Raw genomic sequence first — 16,933 nt, 5'->3', positions numbered from 1 at the left:
GATCAGAGAGGGCCCTGCCAGTGAGACAAACACAATCTGTGTTTGGAGAAACCAAGGCAGAGTGGACTTTGAGACTCGGGGAACCAGAAGGTAACTTAGCTGTCGTGGGGAAACAGTAGATGGCCAGTGGGAAGCAACAAGGCCCCACCGTGTGGGATGCTGGGACTTGGGGAACTACTGACATGTGTCCCTGTCCCAGAAGGCCGCTAGCCCCTGCAGATCTTGTCCAGCCCTCTGCGATCCTGAGACGGCTAGATCTTCTCTACTGCTTTTGCTCAGACCTGAGGAGAGTGGGAAGTTAGTTTCTGGAAAGAATTATGAGTACAGGAAAAAGCTGTTCTCCCCTCTCTTCCAAGGCCCATGGAACGGGGCAGAGGGCAAGAAGAAATGAAACACTGAGAGCAACAGAAAAGGTGTCTCCCGCGGGTTTCAAAACAACCGTGACTTTGTTTCCCGGGAACCCAGTTGCAGGGTTTTCGATGGCAATCAGGTTTTCAATGGCTCCTTCTGTTATATGCTTGAGAGTAAATCAGCTGGAGCAGCGTGTGGCTTGAGCTGTTGAAGCAAATGTCAAGAACGCAGTGGTGGGTTGTTAAGAAGCAGTGTGGAACAGTGGTTGGTGTCCTGGGTTTTGGAGTCAAGCTGCCTGGGTTCTTGTCTTCCTTCTGAACAATCGCAGGGCCGGGGTGAGTCACGGCCCTTGGTGCTTCGTTTTCCTGTCTCTACGGTGGTGATGACAGCGTCGTCGTCGTCTGTCTCCTGCGGTTGCGGTAAAGAGTCTCTGGTAAATAGAATTCACTACTTATCAGGTACCAGCTGTGTTGCTTTGTTCCGAACTGGATTCCAGGGTGAATTTTGCCCAAGCTCTGGCTCTCAAGGAAGGGGGACTGCCTTCCTCCTGGCTGGAGCATAACAGTAGCTGCTCCTGCGGTTCCTTTTGGAGAGAGGGGTAGGAGCTGCTTCCACAGCTGTGCTCTGTCACTGTCATAGCCTGTCTAAGCTTCTGCCTATGCCTGGAAAGAAGCTTGCAGTATTAACTCCCCTAGATCGAACCTTCCTTAACTCCCCTGGCATTTGGATAGCCCCCCCCCCCAAAGATACCACAGTGCCTCTTCCCAGAAGAATGCTTCGGATTGGTTATTTAACGTTCTAAAGATTAACTCTATTCTACCATTCACAACAGCCAAGTCTGGGAGTCCGGACAGGTAAGCCAACACCATGAGATGAGTGGATAAAGAGGACATGGCAGGTGCCAGCAGTGGAGTAGCATTCAGCCCCTAAGAACAAAATCCGGTTGCCTGCAGGACTGTAGATGGTACAGGAGATCAGCCTGCCAAGAAAAGTAACCAGACTCCAAGACAAGCAACCCTGGCCTCACTCAGAGGTGGAATCTCTTGACCTCGCTTACACGGTAGTCTGATGGCCAGGATCATCCAGGGAGCTGGGAAATTGAACACCAAGATGCCAGCCAGCATCCCATGTGTGGTGAAGGCCTTCTTGCCACAACTTCGGAGGAAAGCAAAGGACTTCACTTGCTTTATTTTATTAGTGTATATTGATTTCATTTTCATCATTTTTTTTTTTTTGAGGCACAATCTTTATTGGGCTCACAGCAGGGTCCCACTGGTCTGGAGGACCTCTGTGAAGCTGCTGCTATTTTCCCCCTCCATGTTCTTTTCTGCCTGTTTCCATAGCCTCATGAGCAGCTTCTTCCGGTAGCAGATCCTAGCCTTCTCCTTCCGCTTCTCCTCCAGAGTGTGGGTCACTGCTGGGTACTCCAGCTGATCTCATGAGCCAGATGACCCCCAGGCAAGCAAACTTTCTGGTAGGCATTGGCTGCACAGCCTTGAGGGTGGCAGGGACCACAATCTGATTTTTTTTTTCCTGTCATAGGGTGGAGGGGTTCCAACCAACACCTTGAGGTGGTCCACAACAGCCTGGCCTCGCTCGGTCTTGTGAATCATATCTCACAAAGTACAACAAAAATTGCTGCTAGGGCTCAGAAGAGGCAGGGACCTCGGGAAGAGTTGGTGTTCATCCTCTTTCAGAGAAAGGTCGGGTAACTTACCTTGTTTCTGTAGAACCTGCCGTAAATGTTGATGCCCTCATAGCGCACACCACTACCCCCCTGGCCCAGCAGTATTCACTTGGCCATGACACCTGCCAGGTGGCTGGGAAGATAGCCTCTGCCATCGGGCACTGGACCCTGCCCTTCTGACATTGGCAGCCACCCAGGAAGGTTACAGTGTGCATTGATCATAAGCCCAATGCATTCCTCATCCCCTCCCTTTGGCCCCCTTTCCCCAGCATAATGTTTAAAAAGTTCCATTTTTGAAGCGGATAAATACATCCTTATTGTCGTAAATAAAATGACTGGGCAGTACCCAGGCTGGGGGTTGTCTGTATGTCTGATACATGTATGTAATGAAGCTTATGGCCTGTGTGTGACTGCATAGTTTTTAACAAGGAGAACCCAGCAAACTCATTCCTTTCTCGATCTGAGGAGTCACACAGCTCACATCAAGATACAAGAGTGGAACTGGGGTGATTCCTAACTTCCTTTACCTCATGTCCATCGTAGCTACTTGAACAGTGAAAAGATCTGGGTCTGTGTTCCTTTGTTTTCCCAGGGGAAAAAAGTTAAAAGAGTAGTTTTGTAGATCTCAGACTCTCTCTTGAATTATTTTATTACAAGCCTAAGGGGAGGGGAAAGGCTATACTGAGTGTAGTTTCTCTTTAAATGTCCTGTCCTGTCCATGTTAGTTTTTGGGACAACCAAGCAATATTCAGACACTTACATGATCATGGAGACATGGCTAATTCAGTTACATCAGAAATTACCCTTAACAGCCATGTTTATGGTTCTAAGTGTAAAACTATGCTACAAGATTCTGTGGTCTCAAAAGTATGTAGGTAATTAGTATTCGGTCTTTCTGTAGTCTCTTGTTCACTCTTTATGTACCTGTGATATGCAAAATATGAAGAGACCCCCTAGCCTTCAGGAGTTTACATTCTCATGGTGCTGTAGATGCAAGCAAACTGTCTCTAGTTTATTTAGAACATTGCTTGGCTATTAATTATACCATTTTGGAAGAACCCCTTGGCCAAGAGTTTTAAAATGCAGAGGGCTATGCTAAATTTCAGGGCATTACTGCTTGAGTTTACATTGTTGTAGCTCAGCTCCTTATCTTTCCCCAGGGAGCTGTTCATTAATGTGAATCAGAAAAGAAACCATTCTGCCTAAGTATCCTTACCACCCCTACAGCTCTCAGTAAGTGGCCCAGAAAACTTACTGCTCCCTGAAGACAGTCACCTCAGTTTCTTTTTCCCAGGGCTTTCAACTTATTCTTTATCCTCAAAGGCCAGGATTTCTAGCTAAGCCTTTTAGAACTAAATAGAAGTCTTCAGTTTAGCCTTTTTGTATATGACTTGTTTCTGTTTTGAAGCAGCATTGTAGTAGATAAGTGTACCTGACTGCATCTCTAAGGAATTTGACTGACAATATTCAGTTGAATTTGCATGTATCATTGCTTTTCCCACAGTTCTGAATCAAAGGGTTTGCATGTTTATTAAAACCAGGCCTGGTTGAAAGTGTAAGCAATAGTAGCAGGCCCATAACTGATTCTAGAATGCTAACATTTTAATATGCATGGTTGAATTTTCATTATTAGGTAGTTACTAGTAATTTTCTATATGCATTTATCAATAATGAAGCAATAGATACTTGAACCAATAGCTTGGTTTTATTGTTTGAATTATTTTTGTTTTCTAATTAAAGATTGTCTTACTTCCATTGAAAAATGGGAAGTACAAGATAAATAAGGGGCAACCACAAGACATTCAAACTGTTAGGAATACAGCAAGCAATGCTTGCTCTGTTTCCTAGCTATATTTATTCCCAAGCATGTTTGCAAATACAAGATAAACTAAGCATGTTGGATAAGCTGCTATAATCAGAATGGTGCAGAGTTCCAGAAGAGTCGGGAAATAGACTAAGAAGGGTTATCTTAACTTCAGAAATAAGTGTTCAGTTTGCAAAACAACCAGCTATGGGACTTGTTCAATTAGGTTTATGTAGACTAAGTTTGGGGTTTCTTAAAACTATAGATTAAGCCAGATGCATGCTCTGTGGTTCCTGAATAGGCAGAAGCCAGCCTTAGTGCCATAGCTAGACTCCTTTGCAGGAGACAAATTAGTATCTTGGAGGTGTATAGCATCAGTGTGCACATACTTTGGTTTTGCAGGAATGAGGCATCTGATCTGGAAGGTACTGATACGGACCATCTGTAAGGGACCCGCATTAAGAGGGTCTCTGCAGAGTTACGGAAGTACTGCCATTGCTCTTTTGATTGCACTTGTTGCTGCATTTACGGCCGTTGAGCTACAGTTTCACTCTAGATGAGATGGTCAAAGTGTGGATCTTGGATCTTGCCTAAAACTTTTGATTCCTGATGGACAGGAAAAGTTTCTCTTCTTCCAAAAAAGACGTGTATTTCGTTGAACAAAGATGGTGAAAGGAGCAGAAGTGTAATCTAATGCAGAGAGCATTTAGCTGAGAAAAGGGTCCAGTTGCCAGCACTACCCAAACCCGTGGTGGAAGCGAAGAACCTCTTAGACTCTTGACTTGGAAATGATCCAAGCAACAAATAGTTTTGACAAATAATGAGAAGTATTTATAATGTGGGACAGACCTAAATAGAATTCAAGTAAAACTGTTTCCCTGGGTTTAATCCAATTTACCTGTTACATGATGAAAAACTAGTTTGAAATTTATTTTAACTTTTGCTGTGGACATCACCTAGAATGCTAACTTCCATCATTCAGAACTGAATTAGAGTTGTCAGTGTGGTGTTTGCTTCTGACTGAAATACAGGAATGGAAGTGTGTGATGTACCCCAAATAGAAATGTTCTTTGCCTCTGACTGATATATATGTCTGCTAGCCAAGAAAGATGTAAGGTCAGACAGAGTTCTTTCTTCTAACACTCTCTTCCTAATAGTCCACTAAAGTCAATTAAAACAGATCACACAGGAAAGTTAAATGTATATTTGGTAGAGCTCAGACTTACAAACACCTTCAAAGTCAGAATATACTTACAATTACTGATATTTTCTAAACATTCTGACACCTTTGGTAATGGTGTGGTGTGTCCTTAATTTAAATGTGCTTTTTTTTTTTTTGCTTGGGATATAGCTCTTGGAGAACACTTAGGCCCTGTGGCCAGTCCTCAGCACTGACTCCCCATCCCAAGGGTCAAACATATTCTTTCTGCCAGCATGTTATCAGTCTTTAAACATTACTAGTCTGGGCATTCACATTAACCCACCCATTCCTGTAATGAAAAGGATTACGAATATTCAAGGATTCTCCCTGACAGTGGAGTGACGTCTGCCCTTCAAGCACAGGTGTTGCTGTTTGCTTGCTCTTCCGTGTTATCTTCCATTGCGCCATTGGTGTATACAAGGTGATGTAAAAGAGCTTCACTGAATGTTTGAAGCACTACAAAAGGCAGCTTCTTAATCTATGCATCTTTGGGAGTTTCGAAGACATTTGACTCCTTGGAAAAGGAACTGTTTTGAGAGTTTGAAACTGCACCTGTATGTGTATGTTTTTAGCAATAAAGCATGAGCTGAGAATGCAAAAAAAAAAAAAAAAAAAAAAAAAAAAAAAAAAAAATACATCCTTATTGTCATGACCGTCACCTTTCATTCCAAGATCAAGCCCAAGGACTGGCACATAGTGTGCACAGGACAAGCCCAAGGACTGGCACATAGTGGGCACAGGACAAGCCCAAGGACTGGCACATAGCAGGCACAGGACAAATAACGATGTGAACCAGGTTTCTAAGCTCATGCTGATGCACAGAGGTAGAGAATAATTAATGTAGCTGTCATAGCAGTGAAGGAGTGCCAGAGACAGCATCTCCTGTCCCAAATGAGCTAATTATTGAGGTGACTGAGAACATTTCTCTCTGAGAAAAAAAAATGTGCCACATGGGGTTTAATTTTTATTCTGTCATAAAATGTCTGTGGCGTGGGAGTGGGGGACTCAGGATAATGCCAGGGATGGGTGAAGGGCAAGCAGTGTCTGCAAGAAGACCCACTCACCCACACCTCAGCAGCAGACTCCTCATTCTCAAGCGCCGGGCCTGTATTTAAGCCCGAGAACCTTCTTCCGGCAAGCATATACTGATTGATTAGGGGAGACCTTTTAATGAAGGCATTAATCAAAGAAACTCCCCAGCCTCAGAGGGAACCTGTACTAATTAGGTTGCCAGAACACTCACACAGATAACTCCAAGGCTGTATGTGGTGCTGGGTGCTGTGGGTTGCTGCTGCCCCTGCTGCCCTCCCCCGCCAACCCCCACCTTTAGGACCTGTTTGTTAAAATCTGTGCCCTAAATGGTCAACCCTGTGAGATGTGTGCCAGCCTAATCCCAGCCAAGACCTGGGGAGGTGGAAAGCATTCCAGCTCTCTGCAGTTTCCAAGGAAGACGGAGACAGCTGTGCTGAGTTTCCGCCTCTCTCTCCCGTGGTTTAAACAGTGAGGTATCTGGCTCCCTCCTTCACGTCTGCCCTTCACTTTCTGTCCTTCTGTGATGACCAACGCTCTCTTATCCCCCTCAGTGTTCTCTAGAAACCATTTATGTATGTGCAGGCATATATTCGATATGTTATGTATGTATAGTCCAGGAAATTATACGTAGTATATGCCTAGATTTATTTATTCTTGCCACGAGTGCCAAGCATCTGCCACGTTGGCGAGCTGAGCTGCGCCCTCTTGCAAAAGATCATTCTAGCTGGCTTATCAATGGTTTACATCTGGCAGGAGTAGGCCCCAAGATTCTCTCCGGTTGCTCTCTACTACCTACAAACTCTCCACTTGGCCTGGGAGAGGGGCTAGAGTGTGTAGAGGCAGGTGGAGAGTAGGAGGGCTCATCCACAGGCTACTGGGGGAGCCTACATCCCTGCTGGGTAAGACTTTTCAGGAGCTGCTAGTTGAGGAAGGGGTGTCCACATCCCAGTAACTTCTCACTTAAGCTCTGTGAGAAAGCCCGATAAATTCATTGGTTTCCCAGAGTGAACTTTGTTTGGTTTGTCTTTGGGACCGCAGAAAGAGGGGTAGAAGTTGCTTTACATCTCCCCCAGGGCTGGAATTCTAGCAACAACTCCCATGTATTGACTGACAGGATTGTGTTGCTAGTAAGCTGTAAGGCAGGCCTGTAGGTCCCAGGCTCAGGCAAAAGCTGACCAGGAAGACAAGTGTCTTTTCTGAGAAAACTCAGTGTCTTGATCTCAAGGCTTTCAACTGTGGCCTATAGATATCATACAGAGCAATCTCCTTTTATGTAAAGTTAACCAACTGGAGATGTTAACAATTACAAAGTACTTCCCCAGTGACACCCCAAGATTCATTCAGTATTTGATTAAATGTCCATGTGCTACAGCTCAGCCACCGGAAGCTAACATTGTGCTTTCCTTCACTCCATTTAGCTTCCACTATTTCTTTCAGCTAGGCAGGCGAGTGTCATGATCCCTGTTCTACAGTCCCAAGGCTCCTCTAGGCTGTAGGCGGTGTCTTGTTTACTTCCACACATTAGTAAATGCTGCTAAAATTAAACGGGAGCTTTGAGCCATCTTAAGTTCTTAATACTAGGTCTTGCTGCCTGTCTCACGCACAAGGCGTCAGTCTTGTACTCAGTACACACGTACATTGTCTTTCCCGTGTTCCAGGCACTTGGAGAGGGCAGACATGGAGTACAGGTGCTATGAACTACCCTCTGATGAGGAGACTGACACTACATGTGTGCACACCCACAGACGCAGGGTGATGGTAACGTTCACAAGGCTTCTCTGAAATGACGTGGGGCCTCAGGTAAGGGAGGCACCGTCATTCACTGCAGAGGAGACTGTCGGAGAAAACGGTTGGATAGCAGCACATTTTCCTCTCAAGGAGAAAGAGAGAGACAGGTAAACTCCTGTCAGAGTGGCTGCCGGGTTGTGAGCTGGGAAGGAGCCCATGTTGTGGGTGGGTGGGACATTTGGCCAGAAGCAAGCTGGTGGCTCCAGGGCAGACTTCCCACAGGGGACAGCCGTTGCTCCTCTTCCTGGTTCCTATGTGCTAAATCATAGGAGAAGAAATGAATCTTCTATCTCTGGCTGATTAAGACCAAACAAATCATTGTATTATGCCTTAGCCCCGTGACTGTCACCCTGTCCCTCCTCCTGTCCATCACCCATCACAAATAGACTCTTCCTAAGTACTAAGAATTCAGTGGAACTTTACAACTTAGGAAGTGTTTTCAAATGTGCTCCCCAACCTAATCCTTGGGGGAAAAAAAAAGATAATCAACACAGAATCCTACTTCATGGATGAAGATGAGTCCAATGAGGTTCCATGCCTTGAGCAATGACTGTAGGGCAATATTCTTGCAGATACTGTACCCCTCAATACCTCACCAGCTTCTTCCCACTCACATAAAATGCAACCATTGTCAGTTTATTTTCCTCAGGCAGCTGTAATACAGTCATCCAGCTACAATGACACCGGACAGAGGTTGTGTAAGGTTAACGAAGTAATGCAAAGGTCAGCCGCATGCTTTGGGCACAGCCCCTTTTCTCTGTTGCCATAACGACACAGAATAATGAACAGAGTTACTGTAATCCCAAACAAGATCAAGATGTTTAAACACGATTATCTTGGCCCGGAAAACCTTCCCGAACTGCCTAGAATTTTTCTAAAGGGTAAAAGGAATCTGTAGCTTCATTGCTCACATCACATTTCTAGCATGACTAGTGGAGAGCTGCTCAACACAAGGAGTTTCAGATGAGCCAAAGACATTTAGACATTCAGAGGGCGCCAGGGGGAGCTTAGAGCTTGCAGCCAAGAAGTATAGATCCAAATCCTCCATCATCATCTGTCAGTTTAGAGGTCAAAATGCAAAGGTCAGGACACAGATTGCACGGTCCCATAGGAGTCACTGACCAGCTCTGTGACTTTGGGTAACTCCCTTACAAGTTGTTACGTGAGTGGCGTGAGATCAAGCACATTGCCTACCTCTCATAGATACGCTTAGTTTGGATTGGTTCTTTTCCCTCCTCTGTCTCTCTAGCCCACCCTCTCATTACTTTTGAATAGTTTTGTATTTTGTCTTATTTGTTATGATACCAAAGGAAAATTGGAATAATATTTTGAAGGGATTCTAAAAGGGAAAAAACACATTTAAAACAAACAAACAAACAAAAATAGGTTCTCAAACCTGTTTTTATTGGCTTATCTGAGATACTCATGTCTACAGCATTAATTCAACAAATAAAGGACTGTTCCAGTCTCAACTAAGTACTTTGTTACATAGTACAGATACTAGCTGTGTGGCCAGAAATACTTTTGGGAGTTCTTGGCAAGTATAGCTACTTACAGAACCAACCTAGCTGTCTATCAATGGAGAAATGACTAAGAAAACTGGATCGTGTATATGCAACATCATTTTATTTATCCAAACATCAAACAAAATGTGTTGTTGCTAAGCATCAGGACCACTGGCCTTCATAGTGATGTACCTTGTTCAGGCTCTAGGTTTTCCTGGAGTTTTCTCATCTTTGAGCTTTGCCTTCATCCTGTCTGTGCACTGGGAAGGACAGAGGTTGGGATTACAGCCCAGGTTCTCATGAAGAGACAAAGCTTCACAAAAACAGTTCCTCAGCATTGGGGCTGGCTCTAAAACCTGATCTCCAACACGCCACTCCATGCTGCCTTTTAACTTAGAATTATGAGTTCAAATCCCACCCCAGAGTCCTGTGGAGGAGACAGAGGTAATTCCCAAGTAGAAGAGCTCACACCTGGGAACCCATATTTGCTGGGGCACTGGGCTCCACCCTTCTATCCTCTCTGCCTGTTGCCTGCCATCTCTGCTCCAAAGAATCAGTCTTCTCTCTAGGGGAGAGGAAATTAATTTGATCCTCACTTGATAGACAGCCAATTTCAACATTTGTTCTTTCTTTTACCAACATTTTTTTAAACCACTGTATTGAGTACAGCTGTTTTTAAAGCTAGTATAAAATAAAGAACATTAAATTAAATCACAGTTTTATTTAGTATACAGTATACATTCACTTAAGTCATTTACTGAAGTCTTTCATGCATCAGGCCTGTGCTCATTTCTGTGGGAACATAAAATTAACCAAAGGCAGCCATGACAGTCAGGGCGCTTCTGTTCTCAAGGGATGACAGGTCCATATGGGAATGGCAGGAAGAGAGCCAAGGGTGCTGAATGGCTGTACTGTAGAGTCCGAACAGTCCTGAGCCCGAGGGGACAGTGTGAATTCTTCATAATCTTTCTTCACTGGAGAAATGGATCCTACAAAGCACCCAGAGCCACTCTGTTCGGAAGAATTTTCAGCCATGATGGAAATGTTCGATATGTATACTTCCCGATGCGGAAGCCTTGGATACAGTGCCTCAAATGCTGCCCACACATGTAAACTGTTGTTACAGACTTCACTGTATTGGACAGTGCAGATCTGAGGCTGCTGTAGGCAGTTGTTTAGGATCCAGTCACTGTGGGAGCAGCTCTCTGTGCTGTGTGGTGGGCGCCTGCCATTCCCTGTTTCTCTGGACTGTATATATGGAGGCTGGGGCATTCACAGCTGGGTCTTCTGATTGTCACCAACACAAGGTTGTCAGTCAGTCTCTCCAGTATTTCCTTGTGATTACCACCACCAACACTCCGTTTTCCTTTGTGTATCAAATCATTAGAGTATGGCAAGGAGCCATTTGGGGACAGTGCTCAGGCCAGACAGAGAGGCAAATGGTTGTCACAAAGTCAGGGGTCAGCCGTGTGGCAGCAAGTGTGTGACACTGCTCCTGAGTAGATATGAAGAATTGATGACAGGCCAAAGGAAGGACATCAACAAAGTCCAGCTTGGTGAACGCATGTGTCCATTGTGATTACTTACAGGAAAAGGGCAAGTGGTTACTCATGGAGCAGCAATGACTCAAAGACAGCTGTATCACCAAAATCCCACCCCGGCATGGATGATGCCTCAGAAATGCTGGAATCCGGAGGTTACTGAACAACTTACAGGCAGATAGCGTTTCTTAGCAGCCCATGCAGCTCATATAAGCTTTGGGAGGAAGGGACCCAGTGCATTTAGTTAGCTTCAGGGCTTTCCTGAGGCTTCTGGGTTGTTTACTTCCTCTATTTTAATGACCCCCATGTTAGAACTGTCTAAATCTTAAGGAGCTTCTCACTAGGATGTTTCACCTCCCTCTAGGACATCCGGATTCTTAACAAATCTCCTTCTATGATTAAATGTTTTATCTCAGAGGAAATTGCTACACAACACAGAAGGAAGGAAAATTGAACTGGACATGATGAATCTGTGGTCCAGTCCTGCACTGAACTGTCTTTGTGACCCAGGGCAGTCTGCTTCTCTCTATGGGCCTCGGTTTCCTTTCCTATAAATATGGAAGTTACATTTCCTTATTTTTTTTTATCAGCTCAAAATTGCTGTAAATAACTTACTAGCAGAGACAGCAATTTAGATAGCAGGAAAGGAGACTCTAGAGATTTATTTCCTGGTATGAAGCATGGGGTAAAACTAATTTAAACAGTAATAAAAAAAATTGCAAAGAGTCGAAAGCAGTAGTGTTATTGGCAGGAAGCTGGCGCTGCTGGTGAGTTAAGCCACAGTAAGAAACAGTTTTCCTCTCTTCCTCTGTAAGAACTGACTGGCATAGGAAAAGTCAGTGTGGGGCAGGAGAAGGCAGAGGTCATGGTGGGTAAGACAGCAAGAAAGGTATGACCCCGCCAGCCAGTGATGGTGAGAGAGAGGCATTCAGACCTCTGGGAATGGGAGTGATTGCATCAGGGATGAAGAAAGTACACCACGGCCTGATGCAGAATCCCGACTTCCTCAGACAGCGTCAGAAAGCACAAAGGAGGAGAATACCGTGGGAGATGCCTCAGTCCATTTACCGTAGGCTGCTGTTTCCTGAGCCCTCCACCGCGGCGGCTCCTAGCCTGGAATCCAAATCACGCATGGAGCATAAACAAAAGAATGCTGTCCAACCCCTTCCCAGCTTCAATGTGTCTGAGGAGGGGGTTAGTTAAGTTCCCCCAGGTGCTTCGGAGAGCCTCCATTTCTCAGGTCAAGCCGTGATGTCTACCGAGATATACAGTGATGATGTAGGCAGGCAAGGCAGGTCTTCACTGGGAGAAGGGGTTTCCCAAGGTGAGAAAGAGAAAGGGAGAAGGGCGGGGGATGGCTCAGTGGTTAAGAGCACTGGCTGCTCTTCCAGAGGACCTGGGTTCCATTCGCAGCACCCACATGGTGGCTTAAAATAGCTTGTAACTCCAGTTCTAGGGGGTCTGATGCTCTCTTCAGGCCTCTGTGGGTACCAGGGTCACATGTGGGGTTTACAACTGAATTTAAGCTGCAGCTCTCTGAGAAGGGCAAAACAGGTGTCTCTTCCAAAAAGGACCATTTATCCACAAGGTCCTTACATTCTGGGTTGAGGGAGAGAATGGACACAGAAGGTCCGAGTCAGCCTCACAGTGTCTCAAGGACTGACCCAGCAGCCCCTTCTGAGTCACGTCCAGACTTGCCAAGCTTGTGTAACCACGTCCAAACATAAGACTAAACCTCAACCAATTACACATGTACTAATATTACTGCTGTTTGTTTAACCAATCATATCTGAGATGACCTAACTAACCCTGAAACTCACCTTAACTGTACTTAAAAGGAGCCTGCACGTTCCTCTCAGGGCCATCCCCATTTTGTACAGGTGAACAGCCCCACGTGCGTGCTGGTGTAGAAAACGCTTTTTGTTCTGGGGTCTTCCTTCAGTGTTTCCTCAGACCCTACAATACATAGACATACATCCTGACAAAACACCAACATACATAAAATAAATATTTTAAGAGAGAGAAAGAAATGATACTTAAATTTTCACTTACATAAAAATGTAAGGCAAAAGTTCTTACCCTACAGGCTACACAAAAATCAAGTGGTAGGTTGAATTTAGAGCATGGGTTACAGTTTGCCAAGCCATGTTCTGAGGGTGCCATAAGGCAGAGAATCGGGGAACCCTCTCAAAGGAGAAGGAAATTTCACCTCCTACAGTTTTTCTGGATGCCCTTCATTCAGTGGCTGTTTTCTTACAAGGAATAGGACCTGTGAGTAGACTCCAGTTGTAGCTATTCATTAGAGGATGAAACAAAATCAGATTTGAAGCTGTTTTGTGCGTTTTGTTTTTGTTTTGTTTTATGGTCGTTGGATGCTGTCTTTACACTGAGAATCCCAGTGCAGGAGAAAGTGGTACTAGCTTTGAAGACCATGATGAGAAGTAACAGGTGCTGAGCATCATCCATGCTAGAAACTGTGTCCAGCATGGCATAGTTTTTTATGCTCAATCCCTGCAGATACATCACATGTTGTGAAAACCCTCTGTTCCACAGACATGAAACTGCAAGTCAGGTATGTGAGCCGCCTCAGCTAGTATGTGGAGTGGGGTGCTGCAAGCTGTCGGCTGTTTGGTGTAATTCTGTCATCTCTCCTTCCTTATCCAGGGGTCATAGTTCCTGAACAAGGAGGTGTATAATCAGAATGGAAAACAACAAAAGCTTTTAGAAATAATAATTATGAATTACAAAACAAACAAGCGTTCTGGAAAACCAACTTTCAGTTAAAATACCCGGAGGGCTGCCCCTGCAGAGAACACTGGTTCAGTTCCCAGCATCCACATGGTTGCTCACAACCATCTGTGGCTCCAGGTCCAGGGAATGTGATGCCCTCTTTTGACCTCTGTGGGCACCAGGTACCCATGGGGTACACAGACATGCATGCAGGCGAAATACTCGTACACATACATACAATAAATAATTATATAAAAATAAGTATATGAAATGCAGCTGGAAAAAAAAGTTTCACCCATTGGTCTAGCTTGCTTACTTTGCTTTCATCAAAGCAAAGAAAGGCATTAGCTGGTGGGAGCAGAGACAACAGGTTTTAGGCAACTAGTACTTGGGAGATTTTCAGATGACTGGAGCCTGAGAGATCTGTTTCTGGAATAACTTGTGTGGAGCTATTTAGGAATCAAAACCTTTACATATACGAGTCCCCACTCTGGTCATACAATTCTCATGTCACCTCATCAGGACTCTCCCTACACATTCTCACGGTGGAGGGTCAGATAGTATTCTTGCTGACTTGAGATCGGTTTCTGTCCACCAGTTAGAAGGACCAGCGCATTCGTAGTTTTCCTTCTCTAAAAAACGAGAAGCACTTGGAATGCACTAGAAACCTCTGAGAAGAGAAATAATGAGCTGTAGACTGAGTTTTGTCGTCGCATGCAGTGGCTCAAGCCTTTGTCACAGGGAGTGTTTGTCAAGTAGTTCCTGGTACGCATCCAGACTTCTGATGCCAGCACTCCTCAGATGTCCAGCCCTTCTCCTGCAGTCTGGTTTTGGGGGAACCCCCCTGCCAGACACAAGTCAACTGTGCGCCTACCTGTGGGCAGGTGCCTGCCCCGTGCCAACCTATTTTGCTGGAAATGCTGGTGGGGAAGTGTTACGTCTCCAACTTGACTTACAGGCATGCTTACATTTTACAGGAAGAGTCTGCTGAATCAAGAAGTGAAATAAGGGAGAAGAATACAGAAACATAAAAGGAGAAACCAGTTTCCATCATGGATGAGACAATGCATTGTGCTTTTGCTTAAATTTGAATTTAAGAAAAAGAATCCTATCTGGAGCTTTAATCCCCTATCTCTTTCCCAGTCCAGGAGCAGCTCCCCTGCTTCAATCAGCCCCCATCTCTACCCTGTGACAAGTGTCTTGGTCTTTTAGCTGTGGGGCCCGTACCTTGTACTACCCTGTTCAGTCTCATCTGTACCTCAGAGTGTACTAGAACATTCCCCCAGTGTCAGGCAATGACAGGGTACCCTTTTTCTCTCTGTGTCTACTATGCAAGAAACATATAGGGAGAAAAAAAGAACATTTATTTAATGCTGAAAAAGTTTGTTAGAAAAATAATTGTTGTCTACAACCACCTTCGATATTTACAGAATAACTCTGAGAAAACTGAAGGCTTTTCATTTCCTTCTCCTTTCCTGGGATAGTCGTAAGACTTAATGTTGATGAGAAAGACTGAGAAAGGAATTGAGGGAGATTAGGGGAGTCTAAGAATTGCCCCTGGAGGCAGAAGACTGCAGGCAAAGGGTTGCCTGTGGGTGGGTGTGAAGCTGTGTGCACAAGCAGGCGTGAAAGAAGCCCAGGTCTCCTGGGCAGACTGAGGTGAGGGCCTGTGAACTGGGAAGTCTATTTTCCATGCTTTCCCGATGTTCTGCAGGAGTCTACCTCTCTCTTATTCCTTTCAGTGAGGCTGATTCGGGAAAGCTAGGAGCCAAGGACAGGAGGCTGGGGGCGACAGGAAGCGGGGTCACACCTGTGTAGGTATTTGATATGGAGAAGAAAGTGCACTAGATACTTGTTTTTCATAAAAAGTCTGTTTGTAACACTGCTGAAATAAAGCCTTAATCTTGATATGACAGGAATCTGATGACCCTAACCTTCCAAAGTTCATATCTATCTACATAAGCACCCGGAGCTTTCAGGAAAGGAATGGGTCTGTGTCTGACTTGCATTTTACAAACTTAGATTGCAGAAAATTTTCTCATTAAGTAAATTTCTGTCATCCTCCAAGGGCTTCATAGTACATCTGTACATGCATGTGTTTAATAAGTATCTTTATATTGTAGATCCATACCCTTGCTCATAGGAAAGCTTTATAGCTGGATGTTAGAAGCCCATCATGGTCTCTATAGATTGTCTCAATTAGGAGGAATGTCCAACTAAAGCAGGTGTTGCCACGAGGAGCCTCGAGGTGAGAAAGTACTGTTGGGACTTTGGGATCTTGGCTTAAATTCCATAAAAGGCCTTTCATCTTTTGTTCTCCACCCTTCCCTGCTCAGTGACTCCACGGTGCACACAGAAAAGGCCCACGATGCTTGAAGCTTATCCACAGTCCCAAAGCTAATAGAGAAATTCTTGAAATGCAAAAAAAAAAAAAAAAAAAAAAAAAAAAAAAAAAAAAAAATCACCATTCATTCTTAAACCCAAATATAACTGATTCAAGCAAAGATCATCAGAGGAAGCTAAAGCAACTCAGCAAAGGGTTGTAGGGAACTGGGGGAACAGAATAGTCTCAAAGAACAAAAACATCACCAAATAAGTCACCTATTTAAGGGGGAAATTTTATCACGGTGCTGGAAAAGTTGATGGTCACCAACAGCAGTGGTATAGTCTGTATTAGTGCCTCCATGAACCAGAGCTCCAAACTGGGAAGTGACCGGTGATTGCTTCCAGCCTAAAGGGTTTTAAGCCGAATGTAAGCAAGCCTTGCAGCTCTAACTTCCAGTGTGCAGAAGTTCTAAGGACAGAAGAACCAGCTAAATGACAGCATGAAGAAGTAATCTAAGACGGGAGTGTAGCCCACCATAGTGCACTGGCCTAGCACGTCTGAGTCCATCCCTGACTCGAGTGTATTCTCGAGGACAACCACGAGAGTACTTTAAAACTCCACTTGGATTTTAAGTGGAAGAGAACTGTTTTGGATGTAGACATTAAACTATAAAACACACACACACACACACACACACACACACACACACACACACACACACACAAAGAGAAAACATACCAACTGAGCCTACCCTCAGATTTGACAGCAAAAGAAAGGAGCTATGGAAAGACACTTGAGGACAGCCACAGACTCTGGGCTGTCTGGTGACCTGGAATTTGCATTCATTTCTTTGAAGTGGCAGTAGTATTGTAGCTAAGCAGAATTGTTGTTATTATCATTTTATTATATTATTCCTGGAAAAATAAACACTTATCTATTGACATCTCTAGCAAGATGTCAATAACATC

The 16,933-nt window shown here is 44.6% G+C and overlaps 1 pseudogene; it reads right to left on the bottom strand.

The window, feature by feature from the left end:
* Positions 1–1,607: 1,607 nt before the first annotated feature.
* On the bottom strand, positions 1,608–2,221 carry LOC114697090 (annotated as a pseudogene).
* Positions 2,222–16,933: the final 14,712 nt, after the last annotated feature.

Source organism: Peromyscus leucopus, chromosome 12 (genome assembly GCF_004664715.2).
Source record: "Peromyscus leucopus breed LL Stock chromosome 12, UCI_PerLeu_2.1, whole genome shotgun sequence".
NCBI lineage: Eukaryota > Metazoa > Chordata > Mammalia > Rodentia > Cricetidae > Peromyscus > Peromyscus leucopus.
This window is presented reverse-complemented; position numbering and strand designations above follow the sequence as displayed.